The sequence below is a fragment of the Coenobita brevimanus genome, chromosome 27 (assembly GCF_032717465.1).
Source record: "Coenobita brevimanus isolate Jiangsu-jjx chromosome 27, ASM3271746v2, whole genome shotgun sequence".
In the NCBI taxonomy this organism is placed as follows: domain Eukaryota; kingdom Metazoa; phylum Arthropoda; class Malacostraca; order Decapoda; family Coenobitidae; genus Coenobita; species Coenobita brevimanus.
Genome location: NC_136980.1, coordinates 1020543 through 1028481, shown reverse-complemented (window position 1 = coordinate 1028481; position 7939 = coordinate 1020543). Strand labels below are relative to the sequence as shown.

At 39.9% G+C, this 7939-nt stretch overlaps 1 non-coding gene across 1 annotated transcript; it reads left to right on the top strand.

The window, feature by feature from the left end:
* Nucleotides 1–899: 899 nt before the first annotated feature.
* On the top strand, nt 900–1018 carry LOC145394583 (5S ribosomal RNA). The gene has a single exon (XR_013896441.1). It is a non-coding gene; the product is annotated as a 5S ribosomal RNA (ribosomal RNA).
* The last annotated feature ends 6921 nt before the right edge of the window (nt 1019–7939 follow it).

Genomic DNA, 7939 nt, shown 5'->3' with positions numbered 1-7939 from the left:
TCCACTCACACTAGGTCAGCCAGCCAGGTTGCCAAAATAGGCCCAGTCAGCGCAGTGACATCCTATGCTGTCCGTCATTCACTCATTCAGACATCTTCTATAATTTAACATTTTGTGACCCGTGTGAGTTTATTATTTTAATTTTATTTCTTTGTGAAGCCAATTCTTTTATACTTCTTTCAAGCCCTCTTTAATATAGTAATCTTACTAATATTGTACTAATATATAGTTCTTGTGTAGAATATCTGGTGTATTGTCAAGGAGAAGGTAAGGCAAAAACACTAATTTGCTTTAAAGGTAAACAGTATCTCAGTTGTAAAAAATACTGTCCACATACTTGACAAAGACTACTACCGTACCTACAATAAATGTCTGCCAACATTCCTAAGGGAGTGCAGGATGGTCTATACACAGTTACAGTACACTGATGTTTTGTGCAAATTCCCACGTAGATAAATGGGCATACAAGAACACAGCATCTCCCCAAATCCTCTTTGCCACCTTCCCCCCCCCCCCAATACACACACACACACACACACACACACACACACTGTACACTGCAAATTGGTCATTTTCTGCCTCAGAGCTGCTGCCTGGTATACAGTTTTTAGCCTTTATTGGGTGGGTGGGTGGCTCTTGATTAAAAACATACCCAAGCCCATTGAAAATATACCCAAGCCCATTGAACCCATATTAGATGCCAGTAAAACTACATTTAAATTAACTGGCTTTTTTTTTTGTATGAGAAAATTTTTCTGGTATGTTTTGTTGAAATCACACCCTCGTTTCTGCAAAGGAAATACCCATTTTTGAGGAAGTAATGATCTGACTCCAAGACTGATGATTTTTACTAAAAATATAATGTGTCCTTCAGAATTAACCAAGGCATCCTTTGGACTGCCAACGGCCATACCACGTTGAGTACACCGCTTCCCGTCCGATCAGCGAAGTTAAGCAACGTTGGGTCTGGTTAGTACTTGGATGGGTGACTGCCTGGGAACACCAGATGCTGTTGGCATCCCTACGTGTCAAGTGGGGTTGGTGGAGGATTAGTGCCCCTCCCTGTAAAACAATTAACTCTAAACCCTTGGCCACCCTGTTTGGGATACATGGCGTCTGGCAATGAATGAATGAATGATGAAATCCTTTGGACTTAATTGCTACATCCATCAGACTTATTTGGGTATCTTCCTGAAGGGAAGGACTAAACATACCACCCAAACCTAAAGCCCCAGTCACACTGCCAAACAGAGTTTTCTAAGAGCGTCTACGATCAAAAATTTCCGCGAGCTTACCTGAATAGTGGCAAGCAACCATTAACAAAGTTAAATTTTCATAGTACAGTAGCAGTCACACTGAGCGAGTAAGTACGCGTGAAGTCTATCTATCTATTGCCAGACACCATAATCCTGTAAAGGGTGGCCATTTGACACTGAGGTAGTTGTTTTACAGGGAGTGCAAGCACAAAATGAAAGTTGTGGAAAAAATTGCTTAATTTCTCACGACTATTTGTATGACTGCTCGTACGAGTACTAGTAGTATGGAGTTGCCTTACAACACCATACGACCTTCAAAGAGCTTGTGAGAGTCATCGTGCAAACTGTATAGAATATACACGGGCACCAAATCTTTATTTATTGTATAATTACTCTTACGACATCGTGCGACATCATACAACATCGTACAGTAACTTTCCACGAGTTTTGTTAAGATTTGTACACCAAGATTGGTCACAGAGTTCCCATGAGTATTAAAGAGCTTCTACTGAGCTCGTATGAGGTCGTTCAATAGGTCTTACAAACTTGTAAGACCTTGTGTGAGTAGCTGAATTCGTGGTGGCTCGCAGAGAAGTTTGCCTGCAGCAGCACATTATTTCGCGAGCTGCCAAGAAGTATCCAACCAAATGCGATCTAAACCACAACCTTTGGAGAGCTTGCACAATATATTCGTATGAGTTTATAAGAATTTCACCGACCTCAAACATTTTGAACTTGCAGAAACTTGTAGAAAGCATGGCTCGGCAGTGTGACTGGGCCTTAACCTACCAATATCTGGCCAAACTGTGAAGCCACACCCTTCTAACCAGATATTACCATCCCCAGAACCTAACTTAGGCATTCCTTACAATCTTGGCAGATATATTCTCATCACTCTCTCAAAAACAATGACCTTCCCAGGCAGGAATACTGAAGTTTAGTAAAGTAAATAATACTGTAATAATGAAAGTAGCGCAGTGGGGATGAGCTCTTACAAAATGTTCTCGGGGTTAAGAGATTGAACAGAGATTCTGCAGCATGAATGTGGCTGACATATGCAAGCATGTACCGTACACTCAACAACAAAAAGCCCTGCGCAGCTCACAATTGTAGTTTGATCCTGAAACATCTGAGGTTTAAGGAATGAAACTGTAAATAGTAGTAGAAGTGCTTGAACCTCATATGTTTCAGGGTTTAACTACAATAGGAGCTGTGCAGGACTTATTTTGTTGACTGTATAGCAAAGAGCCTTTCAGAGCAAAGCAAAATGAGCATTTGGTAACAGTGCTGTTAAAAGAAATTAATGTCTCCAAAAATTTTAGAAACTATCATTTTTAACAGTGTGATGGAGAATAAAGTATTTTGGTTTTATTCCAGCTTGCAACTGACTGTTTTTTTCAATTCACAGAAGGTCACCACAGCTAAATGTGGAAAAGTTAGGGTTATCTCAGACTGTATGATTGATAGAGATTGTTCACAGATAGGCAACAGTACAATCTCTCTCTCTCTCTCTCCTGTGTGATGGTAGAATTTGAAGTGAAGGAATCAGTTTTAACCCCTTAAACGCGGCCGTGTACAGTCATTTCCCCCCGAGTGGCGGGGTTGTATCGCGGTCTGAGTACCTGTAGGAAAATATTCACCAAAAATCAGAGATTAACCCTAGAACATTATACTTGGTATGGCAGATAGTACATACATTCAGCTTTCTCCAGAGACAGGTGTTGAGCCTTCGTGGACTACCCAAGGACTTGTGGAGACTTGCAAAGTTGGGTAACCAAATCTTCACTTTCACGCCTCCAGCAACCCGGTTTCCCCTCTACCACAGCCTCATTCTGTCACAGTAAACTTTATACTACAACGTAAAGGTAGTTAGGAATCCGTATTTGTACAATAAGCACTGAAAATAAGGCTAAAATCAACGGAGCGTACGGCTGACATGCACTGTGGCGGCGGTCTTCCCATCACTCAACAAACATTTCCATTTTCACAGCTAAAAACATGTATACTACATTATTTTCAATCATATTACTTCCCAAAAGATCACCACGGCGCTCTTTTTATTCTGCCTTACGCCCGCCACTTTATTCTCGTTCCTGTCGGCCGCTTGCACTGACTGGGAAGAGCTAGAACTCGCCATAATGTCACTTTGAAAGCCTGCAGTAAACTGACGCAAAACAGGGGCTAACCGTGAGAAAAAAAGCTAGTGTTACAACTGGGGAAACAAGCGTTTCCTAGTAGCATAAACTGCATGTGAGAGGAGATCGCAGATTTACAGTTCTGAGCGCTCAGAGCACTGCCATGTATCACAGCCAGGCTGGCCGGGCCGTGGTGGGGGGGGGGGACGGGGGGAAAACGCGATATTTGGCAACAACTGAGGTCAGTAGTACAAAGGTAAAGTATGCTAGTTGTAGCTAGAGGGTGGTGGTACTGATAGACAATACCAGCTGGAGCCTGCTTGCCCGCGGTTATTCAAAATTTACCAGAATCGCAAATGCGACGACCCGCCGTTATGTCCTTTTTGCCGAGCGTCGCAAACGCGACGATCCGCGTTTAAGGGGTTAAGATAAACAAGTATTTGTATCGCCTAATTGCTGTATTATCAGGAGTGGTTTGGTTTGGTCGTAATTCACCTCATTATTCTCTGTGGTTTGGTTGTGGAGTGCTTGGTAGATGCATGAATGAAGATGTGGTATAAACAAGCAGTATTTCTATTAAGTCCTCAGTTTATTAGAGAAAGTGGCCTATAATACAATACTGTACTTCCATGTTTAAAAGGTTGTGATATTTTTTAACATAATCCTGACCTATAATGAAGATTGCCTTTACTGTGTGTGAAGTAATGTGATGTCCATCTACATGATTTATAGAGTATGGATTCATTTACACACTTATTCTAGACTGTGACACTGCCACCAGCATGCACCAAATCACTAGGGGGAGAGGAGTATATAGAGACAGCCGTACAGTATTGTAATGCAACCCTTTAATTATTTATTTATTTATCTATATTGATCTTGTGATAGTACTGGATAGCTGAAAATCTCCTAAAATGGACATTTTCATTCTTTTGAAATGTACTTTATTTGAAAGGATTATATATATCCCTGATTGTTCCCAAGTTATAAATTATTGTTCAAAATTGCATCTCCGTTTGAATTGAGGAATACAGTACCTGTAATGTAAAGAAGTCAACCTGACCCCATCTACCTGTCTCATCTAGTCTACAAGTGGGAAAGAGGGTCAAGCTGATGGTGATTATTAAAATGCTGAAAGTATTTGGGAAAAAAAAAAAGCTACAGTTTAGTTGATATCATGATGTTGAAGTAATTAGGGAGCAGTTTAATTTTTGCTCCTGGTAGGTTAAACAGAAAATAAAAAATTCTAGGTATTCAGCTTACTCTTTGTCATCAGGTATTATTGCCAACCTCATTCTTCCACCAGGGAATCCCCCAGCAGAGAATCGTTCTGGTAGAATGTCATTTCAGTACTTCTTGTTACCTCTCCTCACATTTTTTTTTTTTCTCTCCAGTACTTTTAATTCCTCCCAATGCAGTTTTTTTGGAGTAGTTTTTGTTACCTTTTCTTCTAGTACTTTTGATACCTTTCTGTACAGTACTTTTTTGTCACCTTTCCATGCAGTACATTTTGTTATCTTTCCCCACAGTACTTGTTGCCCTTCTGTATAGTACTTCCCCCCCCCCCCACTAATTTTTGTTACTAGTACCTCTCTTCTTCCTTTTTTATCACTATTGAGCATTATTTTCATCTATCTGCCACATCATAGATAGGCTTCCTCTTCCAGTGTTCTTAATCTTACTTCATAGACTTAAAAAACCTATATTTTTGCAACCTTTAAGTAAGTCTGTAAAATCTCAAAGTGTTTTATTCTTTTGCCATTTCACATCACCATAAATCTTTCATAGACATTTTTCATTTATGCCAAGGTTTTCATACATCGTTATTTTGGTACAGTATATACATAATGAAATTATTTTTGTGAAGATTATATCTGCAACCTATCCCATAACTATAAAAGTTCTTTCTTGCTCAGAACCCAGGATTCTCTCTCATTAATATTGAACGTAATACATCGTGACTGGTATGTTTACCTATAAATTAAGCAGTGTAGCTTTTACAATACTGCTGTACAACTTTTTCCTGCTACCGTACCGTTCTCCCCTGAAGTGATTTTGCTGTAGCTATTTGCCATTATATTCTTAATGGTAATTTGATACTGAGAATGTGAGTTTATTGGGGAAGAATAATTAACCTGCTTTGAGAATCATGTTTATTGATTGTAGCAAGCCTTGATGTCAAGTATGTGACCTTGGAGCCTGATTATAGCACACTGTGGACCGTGTGTCTGGGAGCGAGAGTATTTGTTACTTACACCTCTGGCTGAGTTAAGAATGTGTGCGGTATGCAGGAAATGCTGATAATAGGCCACCATTTTTGCTATTACTGTACCCCTCTCAAACTTATGTCTTCTTGGCCCATATTCTCATAGCTAAAGAAAGTTCCCTAACATCTTTTCCTAAGCAATGTATTTTGCTTATTACACTTTACATGGTGCTTATTACACCATACATGGAGGCGATTTGTGGCCACCTTTGATGGGATTGAGGTGTCTGGCAGTAGATAGATAGACACCTTACTGTTCTCTTCTATGTTACATAAATCCTCCCAATATCACCATCCTGTGCATAAATAATGTACAAAAGGATGTTAACCAGCCACATCCAGAAATTAATCGTAATTGAAGAAGTGTTAGGGAGCTTCCTTACCAGATGAAAATACAGGCCCATGTGTTTTTGTTACAGGTGATGTCAGATAATTTTATACACCTTAGTCGTGGATCGCAAGAATGCTAATATAGTTCCCATTAATCCTCTCATTGTTGGGTAGTGAGTGGTTTAAATAGTGGTGATTAATGATTATGACTGCTTCCAAAGTCTACCCTGTGACCTTGAGGCCTGTTTATAGCACACTGCGAGCCATGTGTAGGGCTGAGAATGCACGTGCCTTGTTCACTTGTTGCACAGATGTGTGTACTAAATGTGGGTGTGCATTATTATGTTTCACTGTAATTTTGAGTGATTGGATTAGGATAGATTGCGTGATTAGGATAGAGAGAGTGATTGTTAGGATAGATTGGGTAATTGTGTTAGGATAGAGTGAGTGTGTTAGGACAGATTGGGTGACTGTGTTAGGATAAGAGAACAGTAGATTGTGATTTTTAAATATGTGTACAGTAGGCTACATAGTTGTGATATGCAGTTATATTTTACCACTGTATTTTGAGTTGTTAGGATAGTGGTAGGCGTGAGTTAATGATTTCACACTATGTACTGGTAGTTATGTGTGTATTGCAGTATGAGAGCAATATGGTAGTTTTCATCAGAGCCTGCAGTTAAGTCTGTAGTAACCTGATTACCATTACCGACCCTGGTTTATCAGTGTGATGATTAACACTGTTGCAGGTGTGTTGATATGCGGCAAAAGAACACTGTTACTAAATGCTACCCACGCCAATACCGTAGTCATCAGAACCCGCTGTTTACTGTGTTGCAACTTAAATAACTTTGCTTTATCATGTCTAATCACTGTTAGGAAAATTTTTATACCGTACTGTGAACTTCCATGACTCATTACTGTAGCTGCACATTTAAATGGTTTCAGAATATTTATGTAGTGTTGAGGTGGTGACGCCATCATCCACTCACTTGATGTAGTGCTGCCTACTTCTTCCTTAGTCTTTATCATTCTTTTTCTGTGCCTGCCCCCCTCGCTTCCTATTTCTCCCATCTTTCCTGTCAGTTCTTTTTGTTTTTCGTTCCTTTACAGGTGGCTTTACATTGAGTGACAAGCCAAATGGTTTCCTGTAAGCCAGGAAACCATTTACAATGCTGGGTGGTAACCATATAACCAAACCATACGTGCTACTTACGTGTCAGCAAGTGGGTTGGTGGAGGGTTAGTGCCCCTCCACGTAAAACCAATAACTCAAAGTCAAATGGCCACCCTGTACGGGATTATGGCATCTGGCAATACAGTAGATAGATAGATAGACTTGGAGCACGAATAGAGGGCACAGGTTTCCTCGGTCAGAGTGTGTGTGTATTTGTTATTTTGTTGAAAAGAGTGTGTGTTTGTACATTATTTCTTTTTGTTTTATCTTCATGCTATTTATCATTTTATTGTTTACTAGTTAAGATTGTGTGCTTGTAAACATTTTTAGTTTTTGCCATTCATCAATACTGTTGTGACTTCTGATGTTTATGCTGCGAGGAACAATTGTATTAACTCTTTGGCTGCTCTTGAATCTTTTCAACAGAATAATATTTCCCAGTGTTAGTGAGAACAAAATACAGAATTCTTAAGTTGGCAGGTGGTTTGATAGATAGAGCACTTGGATTGGATCATACTGTGGTGTAGGTGCCATGGTTTGAGTCCGAGAGGTGGCCAGAGGATTTTCTGTAACATTGATGCTACCGGGGATGTAGGTTGGCCTTCTGCACTTAAATTTTCATGATTAACAGTAGATTAGCTTGGGGTCCCTATGCTTGGTAGTGAGGAAGATGGGACTTGGCAGTTGCCTTAGTCAATGCCACACAAGTCAAGGTAGTTTTTAGCCTCTCTGCTGTGGTGGGTTTCTCCAAGTTTGATAATCTTGCGATATAATGC